Source organism: Somniosus microcephalus, chromosome 4, assembly GCF_052327205.1.
Source record: "Somniosus microcephalus isolate GS21.2 chromosome 4, FLI_Smic_1.0, whole genome shotgun sequence".
Taxonomy (NCBI): domain Eukaryota; kingdom Metazoa; phylum Chordata; class Chondrichthyes; order Squaliformes; family Somniosidae; genus Somniosus; species Somniosus microcephalus.
The window spans coordinates 310,106,322-310,124,615 of NC_140990.1; positions in this window are offsets into that span (position 1 = coordinate 310,106,322).

An 18,294-nucleotide genomic window follows, 5' to 3' on the forward strand; every position below is an offset into this window, starting at 1 on the left:
GCACTTAAAAAATAATAATAGGATTGGGCAGAGTCCACACGAATTTATGAAAGGGAAATCGTGTTTGACGAGTCTGATAGAAATTTTGCAGATTGTAACTAGCAGAATAGATAAGGGGGAACCAGTGGATATGGTGTATTTGGATTTTCAGATGGCATTCGATAAGGTGCCACACAAGGTTATTAAACAAAATTAGGGCTCATGGGATTGGGGGTAATATACTAGCATGGATTGAGGATTGGTTAACGGATAGAAACCAGAGTGTAAGAATAAATGGGTCATTTTCGGGTTGGCAGGCTGTAACTAGTGGGGTACCGCAAGGATCAGTGCTTGGGCCTCAGCTATTTGTAATCTATATCAATGATCTGGATGAGGGGACCAAATGTAATATATCCAAGTTTGCTGATGTTACAAAGCTGGGTAGGAATGTAAGTTGTGAGGAAGATGCAAAGAGGCTTCAAGGGGATATACACAGGCTAAGTGAGTGGGCAAGAACATGGCAAATGGAATATTGTGGTGGAGCCACTAAGGGACTCTGATCAATTGTATATAATTCCCTTTAATAATATGTTAGCTACAGCCTGAGTCTGTATCTTTGTTTTCACTGTTTACATGTACAGAGCGCGATCACTTTAATAGCGCGGGTAAACGCGATGACATCACGCCGTTCATCACGTGATCCCCCACTGGCGGGAAAAACGTGATGACGTCATGATGTCAGCCATGGGACCGCCCAAGCAGTCCTCGTGGAGCCTCCGAACTGACTAGACCTATATTCGATGTTCTCCTGTAGTTATCCGTTAAACTCTGTTAGTTTTCATTAAACCTCGTTTATTTGATCGCCTGAGTGGACCTCAGACTTTCGGATAGGAACTAGACATTCCTACAATATAATGTGGAGAAATGTGAAGTTATCCACTTTGGTAGGAAAAATAGAAAAGCAGAGTATTTTTTAAATGGTGAGAGATTGGGAAATGTTGGTGTTCAGAGAAACCTGGGAGTCCTTGTACATGAATCACTGAAAGTTAACATGCAGGTACAGCAAGCAATTAGGAAAGCAAATGTTATGTTGGCCTTTATTACAAGAGGATTTGAGTATAAGAGTAAAGACGTCTTACTGTAATTATATAGGGCCCTGGTGAGACCACACCTGAAGTATTGCGTACTGTTTTGTTCTCCTTACTTAAGAAAGGATATACTTGCAATAGAGGGAGTGCAATGAAGGATTGTCCTATGAGGAGAGATTGAGTAGACTAGGCCTATATTCTCTAGAGTTTAGAAGAATGAGAGGTGATCTCATTGAAACATACAAAATTCTTTCTGGGCTTGACAGGGTAGATACAGGGAGGATGTTTCCCCTGGCTGGGGAGTCTAGAACCAGGGATCACAGTCTCAGAATAAGGGGTCAGCCATTTAGGACTGAGATGAGGAGAAATGTCTTCACTCAGAGGGTGGTGAATCTTTGGAATTCTCTACCCCAGAGGGCTGTGGAGGCTCAGTTGTTGAGTATATTCAAGATAGAGATAGATAGATTTTTGAATATTAATGGAATCAAGGGATATGGGTATTGGGCGGGAAAGTGGAGTTGAGGTTGAAGATCAGCCATGATCTTACTGAATGGCGGAGCAGGCTCGAGGGGCCAAATGGCCTACTCCTGCTCCTATTTCTTATGTTCTTATATAAGTAACATTGTTTTTCTCCCAAAGTGCAGCACTTTACATTCCTTCACATTAAATTTAATCTGCCATTATTTCAGCACTAGAGATTTGATCCAGCTGAAATATCCTCCCAAGCCTGACATACCATTGTCAGAATTTTATTAAGGACAGGCAGCCATATTGACCTTTACTTCCATGGGAGAGGTGGGATGATCAGGCTGAATGCTTGAATGTGAAAATGGCCTACCATCTTTAGGTGAAAGTACAGAACAAAAAAAAATTAATAATTATTAGCAACCTTGCTTCAGGGTTAAATCAAAGCAAGCTATTTGGCGGTTTTGGAAAGCTGACAGTTAGTATTAAATTCTGTTCCTTTCCAAGGTTAGAGCTCTTTGTATGTGACTGTGTGCTTCATTTATCAATAGGAAATTACCTGCCATTCCTCAATGTTAGACGGCAGTAAGCCTGGCCTCTCTCCTATGTTCCTTTTCTGATTTGTAATGCTTTGCTTAAGGAATTGATATAGATTATTCCAGACAAAAACATTTTAAAGTAAATCAAAATGAGGGCAGCTTGAATCCTCTCTCTATGCAATGCACCCTGATAAGATCAACTGAGTTTAACCAAGAAAGGCTCGATATTACTCAAGTGTGTTCCATTACAAAATTTCTATTAACTTCAGTTGTTGTTTGTAAATGTTATTATTTTGAACTGCAGGCTCATATTGAACCCTTTAACTTCCACATGTTATTTTATATCTAATGTATCAGTACTAATGGGTAAATCTCGCAAAGTTTTCATTTCTGACACAGAGCCTTACTTGACCTGAGCAACGATCAAAGAATCAGGCACAAAGGTCAACACACCGAACTTACTGTGCACCCAATTTCCCGATCATTCGTTTCTGACAGTCAAATGGATCGGCACAAAATTAAGTAGGTGGCTAAGGAATGGCAGATGGATTTTAATGTGGATAAATATACAGTAATGGATATTGATGGCTGAAACAGGAGGCAGGTGTACATAATGGATTGGTGCCCCTTGGTAAAAGGTTAAATGGAAAAAAAGGATTCAGGTGCAATTGTTAGCCATTCACTGAGTCTATCCATTTATTGTGGAACTCTTATTAACAAGACTAGTTGACGTAAGAAAACTACTAGGCACTTGGTCTGAGTATTAAACAAGGCTTTAATCAACTGTTTTTCAACATGGAGATCGAGTTGTGTCCTTCACTAGTTCCTGTTAAAGATTGTCCTGAGCAAGCTGGGCCCGTGCCCGAGTATTTATACTCTCCCTGGACAGCGCCACCAGCAGGCCACCCAGTATCATTTCATAAGTCATTTCCACATGAATGACAAGATTCATGTCACTAGTGATGGATTGGGCTGGATGGTCAAATTATAAAGGTCTAGTCAGGCTGCACCTTGAATATTACATTTAGGTTTGGTCGACAAGAAACGAAGGAGATATTGAAATGCTGGAAACGCGCAGAGGAGAATCACAAAGTTAATCCCCAGTGTCAGGGGTATGTGTTATGAGTTAAAAGACAGGAGAAACTTGGGCTTTTCATCCTGGAAGATAGGTGTTTAAGAGGTAATCTTACAGAAGTATATGAAATTGTTACGGGCATAGAAAAGGTTAACCCTGAATATCACTTTATATTAAACTGTGGAAGTAGAACTTGGAGATACGGGTTCAAACCATCAGGAATTTCGTCTTCATACAATGAGTGAACAACATGTGGAAATAATGTCCAGATAGAGTAGTGAAGGCAAAAACCCTGGAAACAATTGAATGCTACAATCGGGTTGGGAAGGGGATGCAGTGGTCGGCCTCCATGCTGAATTTGCTCTGTTTTCCGTTGCTATGCCACCAACTTTTGTACAGCATCCCAGAGTCTCCGAATTAAGTTTGTTTCTATGGAAGAAAAGGAGATTGGGAATATATTTGATTCAAATCTTTAACATGCTACATGTTGAGGATAGCACAATGTAAACCAATGTTTAACCTGGACTATGATTGCAGAAGTCGAGGACATAAGCCCAAAATTCAAACACCTCAAGTGAGACCCAACTTGAGAAGAATCTACTTTTCCCATAAAATAGCTGACCAGATTCTCATCAAAAATAACTAGTGTTCTGTTAATCAGTTCTCCTGAAAAAGAAGAATAACGGATTAAGAGGCTTGAAGGAAACAACAAATAAAACAACTTGCATTAATATAGTGTTTTTAATGTAGATAAACGTCCCCAGATACTTCGCAGAGGCGTAATCAGACAAAATGATCACCAAACCAAAGAGGAAGATATTAGGAGAGGTGACCAAAAGCTTGGCGCCGAATCCTAATACTGTTTCTCTTATAAAACTAATAGGCCTAGAAATTCAGTAGCGCCCCGTTTGGGGCGCCAGCCTTACCAGGGCGCTAAAAGTAGCGCCCCGGAAGTAGTCGCGGCCGCCCGCCGGAAATTCACTTTGTGCACCCCAGAGGGAAGTGCGGCGCTACTCGAGGCGCCCCGTATGCCTCTTGGGGCTCTGCAGCTGAAGATCACGGCGCGCTGCGGTACTGCAGGCCTTCCTCCCCTTCTTAAAGGGGAGGGGCCTTCTGCAGCGCGATCTGGGGCCCAGCTGGGCCCCCGAGGATTGCGAGTGCCAGCAAAAGAGCCCGGCACCAAGGAGAAGTGCTGGGCTCTTGGAACGCAGTCGGCACTCCGCTGCGGGGGTGCTCAGGAGGCCGGGGATGGCAGCGCAGAGAGGTGCTGGCAGGCGGCCAGCAAAAAAAATGGCCGGCCCGCACCTCTCCTTTAATTAGCGCCTCTACTGCCGCAGGTAGGCCCCCTGAACCGGTCGCAAATAGCGTCCAGCGTTAAAGCAGGGGGCGCAACTAAATATCGTGATCGGGGCGGTAGCGGGGCGCTGCGCACACCGATGATGTCATCGGTAGCGGCGCAGTGCTAACGGCTAGCGCTGCCATTAGCGTTCCGCTAAATTTAGTGGGAGGCGTGGCCAGTGGCTTCCGACCCACTTAGCACCCTCTTAAGGCGCTAACGGGTGGCGCAGCCCACTGAATTTCTAGGCCATAGAGTTTAGCTACAATATTTACATTATATTTTCTATTATTATGTAAATAGATATTCACTATACCATGGGGGTTATTTTGGCCAATGGGTGAAAACAGGCGCTAAATGGGGCTGTGCTAATAAGGTGCGCCTGTTTGAAAGTCTGAATTTTGGTCCTAATTGCTGATTACCATAATTTGAACTTGCCTGGAGGAGCTAAACCAGAAACCTGCAGACCTAGCAAGATGCCCATGACCAAACACTCCCTTTCTCCTGGTGACTCCTATAAGGTATCCAATAAGGTGGAGTAGCACAGTACTTACTCTTTTTAGGTGACGTCCTCAGAAAATTTCCAGAATAAATGTTGCTCAAGTGTTGGTGAAGTCTTGACAAAATGTCCCAGAAAGTCTCCCCACGTGCTTCAGAGGCCCTCCTCACAGCTCCAGCAGCGACGAACATGAAATGGTGAGTATCGCTTTAAGTGGTGAGTATCGCTTTAAGTCGCGCTTGCAATCGACATCAACGCCGTGTTTACTCCTAAGCAGCTGGTCGCTGTTGGGAGAGAACGTTAGTTGAAGTGCTTGCCACCAAAATGCCGTGCAGCCTCTTTAATGAGCATTAGCAGGCATTTTAAGTGGCAATCAGCCATTTAACGAGCCTCTGGGCGGCCGTTCCTAGTGCTGGGTACAACCACTTTACCAAGATGGTGGCTTGCGCTAAACACGGGTTAAACTGCCGTTTCAGCTTAAGACCCCCATCTTGGCCACTTCGGAGGCTCTTTAGCGCCTAAAGTTTTAGGCGAAAATCATCCCCATGTGCCTTATTATTATACCGAAAATATGCTTGGCTCCAGAGAGCTACATTATAATTGCCATGGAATGTATTATCTATATGAAACAAAATAGCCCATTATGTGAAGCCCATGACTGCATTGCCAATGATAAAGTACATTAGGAGTAAACTGAGTGACAGCTGGGTGACAGCCAATGTCTCCCTATCTCATTGAGAGATAGTCTAATACCACCTTACGCCAGTATATCAGGTACAAGACAGTCGAACTGTCAAGACAAGATGCTACAAGTAGCAGCTAATGGCTATTAATTCATTTTTGGCTGCCAGCATCAGCACATTGCCAAGGAATAAGGCATTAAAGACACAAAGAATAGACAGATTACAAACCCATTTCAATATACTGGGCTCTTTTTTTATTTTTTATAAGGACAGAGCACTTAAGGCGAAGTTAAGATTTTTTTGACTGAAAATATATATTTAGCTTTTCACTTTATATAAAAAAAGGTTATCTTTTCAGACTCGCTACATGGGTGTTCTGAGATTGCTGAGGTTTCTCTTTGTGTTGTCTGTATGAGTTTGCAGCTATTACCCTCACAATTTCTGCTTAGGGGATGTGTCGCATTAGCATCTTTACATAGAAACATAGAAACATAGAAGATAGGAGCAGGAGTAGGCCATTCGGCCCTTCGAGCCTGCTCCGCCATTCAATGAGATCATGGCTGATCATCCAAATTCAGTACCCTGTCCCTGCCTTCTCCCCATATCCCTTGATCCCTTTAGCCTTAAGAAATATATCCAACTCTTTCTTGAATATATTTAATGAACTGGCCTCCACCGCCCTCTGTGGCAGAGAATTCCACAGGTTCACCACTCTCTGGGTGAAGAAATTCCTCCTCATTTCAGTCCTAAATGGCTTACCCCTTATCCTTAGACTATGACCCCTGGTTCTGGACTCCCCGGCCATCAGAAACATCCTTCCTGCATCTAGTCTGTCCAGGCCTGACAGAATTTTATAGGTTTCGATGAGATCCCCTCTCAGTCTTCTAAACTCCAGTGAGTATAAGCCCAATCGACACAATCTCTCCTCATACGTCATTCCTGCCATCCCAGGTATCAGCCTGGTGAATCTTCGCTGCACTCCTTCCATGGCAAGAACGTCCTTCCTCAGGTAAGGCGACCAAAACTGCACACAATATTCAAGGTGCGGTCTCACCAAGGCCCTGTACAACTGTAGCAAGACATCCTTGTTCCTGTACTCGAACCCTCTTGCTACAAAGGCCAACATACCATTTGCCTTCTTAACCGCCTGCTGCACCTGCATGCTTACCTTCAGCAACTGGTGCACAAGAACACCCAGGTCTCTTTGCACTTCCCCTTCTCCCAATCTATTGCTATTCAAATAATAATCTGCCTTCCTGTTTTTGCCACCAAAGTGGATAACCTCACATTTATCCACATTATAGTGCATTTGCCATGTTTCTGCCCAATCACCCAACCTGTCCAAATCGTACTGGAATTTCACGACATCCTCCTCACAGCATACCCTCCCACCCAGCTTTGTGTCGTCTGCAAATTTGGAGATATTACATCCAATTCCCTCGTCCAGATCATTAATATATATTGTGAACAGCTGGGGTCCTAGGACCGATCCCTGCGGTACCCCACTAGTCACCACCTGCCACCCGGAAAACGACCTGTTTATTCCAACTCTTTGCTTTCTGTCCGCCAACCAGTTCTCTATCCAAGTCAATACCTTGCCCCCAATCCCATGTGCCTTAATTTTGCACGCTAATCTCTTATGCGGGACCTTATCGAAAGCCTTCTGAAAGTCCAAATACACCACATCCACTGGTTCTCCCTTATCTATTTTACCAGTTACATCCTCAAAAAATTCCAGTAGATTAGTCAAGCATGATTTACCTTTAAAGTATCATTTGTGCGTAATTATGGGAAGAAATCAAAATTTTTGATTGTTAGATCCATGGATAGCCTATACAAATTATACGATGATACCATAAACTACAAGATCAACGATTGAGCGGTTTACTGATTCAATTCAAAGATTAAAGATAATTTTTCAGTGTGCCGTGAGGCGGGCTTTTAGGCGTGCGGGGGACAAAAATCCCGAATTCGGGGGTCCCGACACTATCCCGCCCAAAACCTGCCTCCGCGTAAGTTTCAAAGGACCCGCCGACCCAAGGCGGGAAGGGATTAGTGCCAATTAACTGCCTGTTAACAGGTAGTTAACAGGCAGTTTTTAGCCTAATCCCTATTTTGAAGGGTTTCGTGTGGGTTTCCCGACGGCGCCAAACCACGCCAGGTTAGAGTAGGTGGGCCGTTGGGTTGAAGGACTTGGAGGGGTCGAGATGTCCGTGTACAGGTGAGTGATGGGTTCATGAATGCAAAGGTAAGTGTGTTTGGTGTGTCTAAAGTGTGTAAAGAAGTTTAAATTACCTGTACTTACCTTAACAGCCTTTCTTCCTCTAGGCGTCGGGAGTCCATCATTCAGCCGGCACTGAAAGCAGAATGGCTGCGATCTGTCAAAAGTGACAGCCTGTCAGTGTTTGACAGCTTCAAACAGCTGTGAAACACTGATATTTCATCTGTCAACACCTCTTGACAGATGAAATTTCAGTCTGTGACGTCACCTGTTGCCGGGTGGGCCTTAATTGGCCTGCTGAGCCCGCTGGGCGGGCTCAACAAGGTCAATCAAGGGAAAATCGCGTGGATTGGCCGAACGTCGATGGAGGCGGGACTAAAACCTGAAAGTTGTAGTCCTGCCTCCTTCCCAACTGCTGAATGAAAATCCAGCCCCATCACTCTCTGCTATCTCTTATTATTTATTAGGGGTGATTTTGCAAGGCCGATTTCCGGACGGGGACTTTGGAGCACCATGATGAGACTGTACTCCTGGGATGCACAGGCTCAATCTAATATTCCAATACTACTGTAAACTGCCCGATGCTGAAGTTCACGTCTTTGGATAAAACTCTGCCCTCAACACGAGCCTTGCCCATGAAAACAGGGCACAAAGAAGTCATTTGACCTGGCCTGCTGAAGCAGGCTTCTCAAGATTAGAAGAAAGGTCACTGTTTTTAGGAAGAGGATTTGCATATTTATGTGCCCTTTGCTACATTTGTAATTGTGCTGAGCAATCCTCCATTTATACATAATTGTGTCCCCTCCCCCCCCACCTCCGCCCAATACTTTCTTTCATTATTCTTGAATGCTTCTGCCTTTGATGCGGCAACAAATGGGTAAGGATGGGTTTTCTTTTGGGGGTCCTGAATGCGCTGTATAATTGAGAGGAGGACAAGGAGTCCGTGAGGTGCCAACAAATGCTGGTACAACAACCTCTGAGGCATTTTGACTGTGCCTGTCACTACTCCAGGACTTGCATTTGTACACCTCCTCATTCTTTTTCTGCATAGCAACACTCACACATTACAAAATAATTCATTATGGGGCTGATTTAGTGGCAGTGGAACCACATACAGCTTGAAGAGTTGATCTCACTTGCATTCGCAAGATTAATTCAAGTAAATATTCTGAACATGCTCCCTACACACGTTGGCCTAGGCGCAGGGAGCATAGTTGATGTACGGTAAGATATCCAGCATGATCCAGCAGCCTTTAAAAGATACATTTAAAGGGATGTGCCCCTTACGGGAGGGGGCAAAATATGCTCTCAACATTTCAAAAAAACTGAAAATAACATCTAAATATTTGTCAGCCTTTCCAAAGGATGTACAAAAGGAAATAAATGGCAGATCAAAAGCAAATGAATGCACGTGGAGACACAAAACAGAGTATGTGGGCAAGTGGCAGAGCATTGCAATACCCGATCCTAGCAAAGTGGACATGAGCTGGGTGTGAGAAAGGCTGCCCTGTTTGACACTCCCACAAAACAAGAGTGCCATACTTGGCATCTCGACTCAACACTGTGTGCAATACCTGCAGCACCCCCGAAACAGATGGGGCACATAATGCAAGAGAAGAGACTCAAACTGGAAAATGGGCTTAGAAAGGACTAGCTCTTGAGTCTCTTGTAGGAGGTGATCCTGGACGTTATTGCAAGTAGGAGCTTGGTGGCAACAGAGGAGATGAAGCTACAGTCCTTCCTAAGAGCTAGTACGATCCTGCTTTATATCTTCGCCCCCTTGAGGCTCACTGTCAAACAGGCATGCGCAAACCCACATAAACATCACACACAGTATTTTGCTATCAAGCTCTGTTTGAAGATGTCTTACAGCCAGCACCCCAGCATCTGTTCCTTTGTTTTTCATTGTTGACCTTAAATAACAGCCGAGCAGCACTGCCAGTGACCCAGAATGAGACATTACCACACGGTACTCCACGCACCTCTCACCAACATTGGCACACGCCAGCACATGCTCCGATCCTCCCCCTGTGCCCATCCTGTGCTTGTGCAATCGATGCAGCTGAGCACAGAATTGGCCCCCGTATGCGAAGCGCTTTGAGATGTTCTTGTGAGATGTAATAGGGTGCTAGACAAATGCAAGTTTTTCTTTTCCCCCGTGCCCGTTTAAAATAAGAATTCACAGACGTTGTCACAACATTCATTAGTTAGGGGAATTGCTCTTTTAGGCGTATGTTACTCCAATGGTACCAGCACAATTTGTACAGAGATGCGAAAGGGGAGGGCACAGTTAGACAGCTCAATTACACGGCTATGGGGGCAGGGGGTGAATGGGCTCTATTCATGCATGCTCAGATACATGGATGGAATGCAATTTATTGGCTTCCTGTACTCTGGCAGTATTTTCGACCGATTGAAAAGATGCTGATGGCTGATGGAGACAGTCATCTCTTTTCAATTAGTAGAAACTGGAATGATGATACAGGAAGCTGCCTCGAGTTTTCTTTTTAAACTTTGTAAAAGCAGGCGACACAAAGCAAAACGACTCTCAGGCAACCTCTTGAGTCAGCTTGTAAATTGGGATTGGCAGCGGCAGCGTTATACTGCACTTCCACTGCTAGCACAATGAACGTCTCAGCATGGTACTGACTACAATAGATGCTTGCAAGCTTGTGGGATAAGCTGACTGCTTAGAGCAGCATCGTGTGATATTCACACAAGCAGACCAAAGGCTGTTTGTGGCATTATTATGCAAGTTCATAGTGAAGCAATGTGTTGTGAGTTACTGAGAAATCCCGTGCCTAAGTATATTATGATATTAATACGTTTTATTTATTCTATGCACTGAGTGTGTGTGTATACTGGATAAGGATTAGGTTACCTATAGGGGATTAATAGTTCACTCTGTAATATTTCGCACATTACAAGGTAGAATTTGCAGAAGGCACAATTTGCAGAAGGCACAAAGTTTGTTCCATCCCAAAACAGCTGTGCGAGGCTAGGAAATTGGGCAGGGGTTGATTTCACTGCTTCCCCACTGAACTCGTGCAACACATAAATGTTTAAGAATGTGCAAGAACTTCATTTTAATAGTTAATGTTGTGCAAATTAGACTTAAAACCAGCCTTGGAGTGACATCCCGTCCTTTCTGGCAGGATCAGCCAGTGCGCTGAGCCTGCCCACACATAGTAGGCGTAAAAGATCAGAAGTATATTGGCCTTCCAGGAAGTGGCCTCTTAAAGGGAGGCTGAGTTATTTTTGGTGGCTGCCCTAAGAATGGGGTATTGATTGCACTCAGTGCTTCCCTCTGAGTTTTTTTGGAGGTGGAAGAAGAGGACGTAGTAAGGGATGTGAGGGAGGTTTATTTGCACCAGCGGCGGAGAGCCCACACCTGCCATTATGTGTGTAGTCATGTTTACAGATCGAGCACAACCACCTGGGGATGTCTGAAGAGAACGGCCTTCACAATCTGAACTTCGCCAGGGAAGCAGTAACAGAGTTGTGTCCTCTGCTGCAATCTGACCTGCATACGCTCGCCGCCATAGGGAAAAACACTGCCGGTGGAAGTCAACATGACCGCCATACTGATCTGATGGCTCCATATTTACGGGGAGGTGGGGAGGGTGCGGGTGGGCATGGGGATGCGGAAGCCCTACCGAATTTAACGGTAAGACCCCATTATAATAGAAACATAGAAACATAGAAGATAGGAGCAGGAGTAGGCCATTCGGCCCCTCTTCCATTTCCCACCTGGCAACCAAACAAATTGACAGGCTGGGAGGGAAAACTAGCGGCAGGAGGTTGCTGCCGGGGACTCTTGGGGATGGTCCCCAGCAATTGGGAGGTGAGCAGGCTGCAGATCGGGGCTTTTTGGGGAGGCGGGGGCAACTTGCTGATAGGGGCAGGGGGGAGAGAGAGGCTGTGATTGGCAGAAAGGAGGCCGAAGATTTCCTTTCGGGACCGGGGGGGGGGGCGGGGAGCACTCCTGCTGGCTCACGAGGAGTGCTATAAAAGGCACTTACCTTCTGGAGCCAGCAGCTACATTTAAACCAGACTCCCAATTGCACGGTTAAAACATATTAACAGTCAAAGGTACACACCATACATTAATAAACTATAAAAATTAAAATTGTGGTGTATGTTACAGGTGTAAACATAAAATTCCTGCATTCCATAACCTCAAACTCTCCTAGTTAGTTCAGGTGCAATACAATTCATACTTGATGTAAAAGTTCTGCTGTATTACCCAGGGTGTGGTTCAGGGTAAGCAGAGGCACATAGCATGTAGCCACTTGAAAATTTTGGAGTGAAGCATTATACTGAGTTTTTGGCAACTGTGAAGGCCAGCATAAATTAGTCTCAATCGACTGGGACAGACTGCTAGAACCAGGAGTGAGAGAGACAACAGCGAAGGTACAGTTAGCTCTTATACTAAGTTTCTGAGCTAATATTGAAGTGTGGCACTGTTTCTCCTACTGCTGCTCAGAGGTGGAGGGTCAGGTTTGCAGGTGCAGGCTCCTTTTAAACATCTCTCCTTCAAGAATGATACCGGGCCTTAGAGGGTTAAATTATGAGGACAGCCTGCATAAATGTGGCTTGTATTCCGCTGACTATAGAAGATTGAGGGGTGATCTGATCATGGTGTTTAAAATGTTAAAAAGGATTTGATACGGTAGACATAGAGAAACTATTTCCCCTGGTGGGGGAATCAAGAACAAGTGGACACAATCTTAACATTAGAGCCAGGCCATTCTGGAGCGAAATCAGGAAGTACTTTTCCACACAAAGGGTAGTAGAAATCTGGAATTTTCTCCTCCAATGGCGTGTGGATGCTGGGTCAATTCGAACTTTCAAGACTGAGCTAGGTAGATTTTTGTTAGGTAGGGGTATCAACGGATTTGAAGCAAAGGTGAATAAATGGAGCAGATTAGCCAAGATCTAATTGAATGGTGTAGCAAGATCGAGGGGCTGAATGGCCTTTTCCTGTCCCTATTGATCCTATATTCCTTAGTCTAGCAAATCTCATTATGACAGACTGTATGGGGGGATTTTTAGGGGGGTCAGCGGGCATGTTTGGTGGCGGGGTGGCTGGGGAAAGAAAAAATGTTGACAGCGGGTAGTGAACATGCTGTCAAGCCGCCTCCACACGAGTCTCCCAGATGTCGGGTCTGTCATCGCAGCGGCGACACCCAAGCGGCGGGGGAGGCAATTTATATCATTAGAGAGATTGTTAAGCGGCAATTAACTAGTATTTTAAGCACACCCTTAGATTTTTAGAGTTCAGCAACAGCTTACCTGCTGCTCAGGGATCACGTCAGGTAAGGAGGTCGGGTGTTCTGTCAGCAGGTGATGATTTCTTTACTTGATAGCTTTAAATGGTCTATAAAAGCTCCCATTTCCAAGGTTAGAAGCTGCTTTTCACTGCATTTGGAAGACAGGTTGAGCTTTATGCCACTTGCAAGTGTTTGGAGCTAACGCTTCTTTGGAACAACTTCTCTCACCATTGACAGATCGCTTCTGTCATTGCAACCTCACCTGCCATCTATTCCATCAGCGTCAGTGCCCTTGAAACAATCTCACCTTGGTCCTCAGAATCCCACCACGATCAGCAGCACCAGGCACACCAGCAGCACCAACAACACCACCAAACTTCTCTGCAATCAACTGGTGCTGCACAGGACACAGGGCATCAGCACCTGACCACATTGCTGCCCGGGAGGCCATAGCCAGATTCACTTCACTTGACGCTATATACCTTGGCTGCCACATGATGTGCCAGGTTGGCACCACCCCACACCAACACCAATCCCTACAAATCCCAAGCCATTCTTTTCACACTTATCGCCATTGCAGGGGTTATCGTTATGTCTCACCATTCACTGCAACTCAGTGAATTAAATCTGACCATGGTGATGCCATTGCTGGCCTCCCTGTGCAGCATCAGCTGATTGCGGAGAAGGTTGGTGTTGTTGGTGCGCCTGGTGATGTTGGTGTTGGGGCTGATCGTGGAGGGATTCAGAGGACCGAGATGATATTTTTACAAGGGAACCGATGTTGCTGGAATAGATGGCAGCTGAAGTTGAGATGACCGAAGCGATCTGTCAATAGTGAGAGAGCTTGCTCCAAGGAGGTGACAGTGGATAGAGAGTTTACTCCAAACACTTCCAAACTGCATACAGCTCAAAAGTGTCTTACAAGTCCTGAACTGACATTGGAAAGTGACCAGCTGTGAAATGGTAGCTTTCATACCACTTTTGCAGCTGCCACCTATTCACAGCAATGGGGAGACATAGAGAAGCCAACCTGCTTACCTGACGTGATCTCCAAACAACGTGAACCCCATTAAAAATGTGGTAAAATAGAAAAATGCTGGCAAAATTGTAGTTAACAAGCACTTAACAAGCAGTTAAATATCTTAAATGCCTCCCCCGTCGCTTGGTGTCGGGTCTGTTCTGAAATTGTAGACCCGACACTTTGGAAGCTTACGTGGAGGCAGGTTCGCAGCGGGTTTCCAACCCGCTGTCAATCATATCAATTTTGACAGCAGACCTGCCTCCAAACCCACCCTCTGAGCGCCGGCAAAATCATAGCTCGAGAGTTTAGAATGGGAGCCATGTCCGTATCATTCCTACAGGGTGTGCATAGGAGAAATGCCTTAATTTGCCTTGGCCAATCTTGTGAGCTCATTAAACCACTTCCGGCACTGTATGACAGTTCGTGTGGTGGTGATGTTTGCACTCATTGCCTCGGTCACCTCCCTCCATAATGTCTGGATTATCCTCTTAGGGGCTTCCTGCCCTCAGTCCCCAAGAATCCTTTTTTTCTGGATCTTATTTCTGCTAGAAGAACATCCATCAAATAATTTCTAAATCTGGGAGCCGTTCTTGCTGCTAACCACCCCACCTAAAGGTTGTTCCTTCTTGGCTCATTGCTGCACTTTTCTGCTGCTCCCTGGCAAAGAATTGTGTGGTCCTTCAATGATTTAAAGCATTTCCCCTTGTCCTCACCTTTCACCCCACCAGCCTCCACATTCAACGGATCTACCTCTGCCATTTCCGTCAACTCCAGCGTGATCCCACCACCAAACACATCTTCCCTGCCTCCCCTCCTTTCAGCATTCTGAAGGGGCCACTTCGCCCGCGACACCCTGGTCCACTCCTCTATCACCCCAACACCCCTTCCCCTTCCCACAGCACCTTCCCATGCAAGCGCAGGAGATGCAGCACCTGCCCTTTTACCTCTTTCCTTTCCACTGTCCAGGGTACCAAACACTCCTTCCAGGTGAAACAGCGATTTACATGTACTTCTTACAATTTAGTATATTGTATTCGCTGCTCACGATGAGTTCACGGAGACCAAACGCAGATTGGGTGATCGCTTTGCGGAACACCTCCATTCAGTCCGTAAGCGTGACCCCGAGCTTCCGGTCGCCTGTCACTTTAATTCTCCGCTTCACTCCCACTCTGATCTCTCCATCCTCGGCCTCTTACACTGTTCCAACGAAGCTCAATGTAAACTTGAGGAACAGCACCTCATCTTTTGATTAGGCACTTTACAGCCTTCTGGACTCAACATCGAGTTCAACAATTTCAGACTATAACCTCGACCATTATATTATTTTCTCCTTTTTTTCCCCTCACATGCAGCTGTTGATGTTTCAGCCATTGCCATTTGCACTTCATCTAGAATCATCTTTTGTTTCTTAACTTGTCCCATTACCATCTCCTTTTGCCTTGCACCATCATCCTTTTGTCTTTTAATCTCTCCTGCCTTGCAGCCTATCACAGACCTTCCCTTTGTTCTTTCTTCCCACCTCCCTGTCCCTGTCGCACACTTGGTTAAAAATCTAACCTCTTCCAATTCTGACGAAGGGTCATCGACCCGAAATGTTAACTCTGTTTCTCTCTCCGCGATGCTGCCTGACCTGCTGAGTGTTTTCAGCATTCTCTGTTGTTATTAAAGCATTGTAAATCCAGCCCTGTGCTTTAAAGAAAAACGTCTTGCCATCCCTGCTGGCACTCTGTGAAGTGTTTGGCCCTGTCATTTCTCAATGTTTGTCTCGCCAAGCCAACGATGTTACCTTCCCATTTTTCAATTCCCATTCCCACATCTCCTGTGTACTAGCCTAGCCATGTTCCTCCACCATCATGCCGAGACTTTCTGCTGCCAACCAGCCAGTGCTGCCTGTCTCTCCTGTTTCCCAGTCACCTCCTGCCTTGGCCCCAAGCCTCTTCTCTAATCTTTGTTGTTATATGCACAATGAGCACTTTCAGAACTTGTTGCCAGTGAATCATCAAGGATCAGAGAGCGGGCCTGGGGGCCACAGGGGAACTAAGGGGTTATGTATATTCGCAGCACTTGCTAAGGCTAGCTGCCAGATTTTAAAAAAAAGAAACATACCTTCCTGGCTGTTGGCCTTCACAAATCTTGGCAGGTTTGTCTTCGGGTTGCAGCCAGTTGTGCTCGGATCATGCTTCGTGAATTATACTGTACTCGCGTTGAGAGTGCAGCTTAAAATTATGCTCAGTCATGAAGCAAATTATTCAGTAACCGCTCTCTATAATGCTACCCTTGGTAGCCACACAGAAGGCATGTTATCGGGAGAGGTGTTTAAAAGGGGGATTTTCTACTTCAGTGCTCCCAAAGCAAAGGTCGTGCCCAGCAGACAAGCCTATTGGGAAGCTGAGCATCTCAGCCCACGCGTCTCTGCCCATTCACTTTAAGCGGAGCATGTGTTATATAAGAGGTCACTCATGTGCAACCAAGTGTGACAGTAGTGGTCAAAACCTCTTCAGTAACATTTTTAAAAAATTAGTTACATACGAAAATTTAATGGCCAAGCTGCTATAGCACACATGGACCTGAATGCTCTTCGACTACAGGGAAGAGTTGCAAATAACAATAATACTAATCAATAATAATAGGAAGAGGTCAATTCAAGTGATGGCAGCATACTTGTCATCATGTTTTCCCCCTTTTATATGCCCATCAGGACAAAGGATATTATTGTTGGGAAATGAAACATTTTGCCACTTTGGCTACTTCTCGGTATCAATATCAACATCCAAGTTGGATACTCGGCAAAGCTTCTTCTACTTTGCCCCAACAATCTCCCTCGGCTAGCACCTCAGAAGAACATTCTATGCTGCATCAGCATTGGCATTTTTCCATTCCCCACACCAGCCATTTCTGTGACCACTCTTAGTGAGAGTGACAATTAGTGACAGAATCAGGAGTAGTTTCTGCTGTAGGTTGGTGCCCTAAATATCGAGTTGAGGCTGTCCAAACCCATTTCAAATAGGACCATCATAGCCAATAAATAGAGAAGACTTTCATCCTCTCAGTCTGGGCTGGATTTGAATACATGTGCCAAAAGGTCAAAGGACATTGACTAACCCACTGCATGGCCCATTTACAGCAAAATCATTCTTGAGTCACTAATTTTTCTGCACCATGTCATAGAGTGATAGAGTTATAGAGTTATACAGCACAGAAAGAGGCCCTTCGGCCCATCGTGTCTGCGCCGTCCATCAAGCCCTGTCCAATCTAATCCCATTTTCCAGCATTTGGTCCATAGCCTTGTAGGCAATGGCATTTCAAGTGCTCATCCAAATGCTTCTTGAATGTTGTGAGGGTTTCTGCCTCTACCACCCTTTCAGGCAGTGAGCTCCAGACTCCAACCGCCCTCTGGGTGAAAAAGTTCCTCCTCAAATCCCCTCTAAACCTCCTGCCCCTTACCTTGAATCTATGCCCCCTTGTTATTGACCCCCTACTAAGGGGAAAAGTTCCTCTTTATCTACCCTATCTATGCCCCTCATCATTTTGTACACCTCAATCAGGTCCCCCCTCAGCCTTCTTTGCTCCAAGGAAAACAACCCCAGCCTGTTTAGTCTTTCTTCATAGCTGAGGCGCTCTATCCCAGGTAACATCCTGGTGAATCTTCTCTGCACCCTCTCCAAAGCAATCACATCCTTCCTATAGTGAGGCGACCAGAACTGCACACAGTACTCCAGCTGTGGCCTTACCAGCGTTTTGTACAGCTCCATCATAACCTCCCTGCTCTTATATTCTGTGCCTCGGCTAATGAAGGCAAGTATCCCATATGCCTTTTTAACCACCTTATCTACCTGTTCCGCTGCCTTCAGGGATCTATGTACATGTACACCAAGGTCCCTCTGACCCTCTGTACTTCCTAGGGTCCTACCACTCATTGTGTATTCCCTTGCCTTATTTGTCCATCCAAAATGCATCACCTCACACTTTTCAGGGTTAAATTCCATTTGCCAATGTCCTGAGGCAGCGGGCAAGAATAATTACTAACACACGCTTGGCAATTTTCTAAAGCGTTCATGAATTTTTCACAGCTACTTAATGCGATATTAAAAAGTTCCAGAAAGAAGTTTGATACT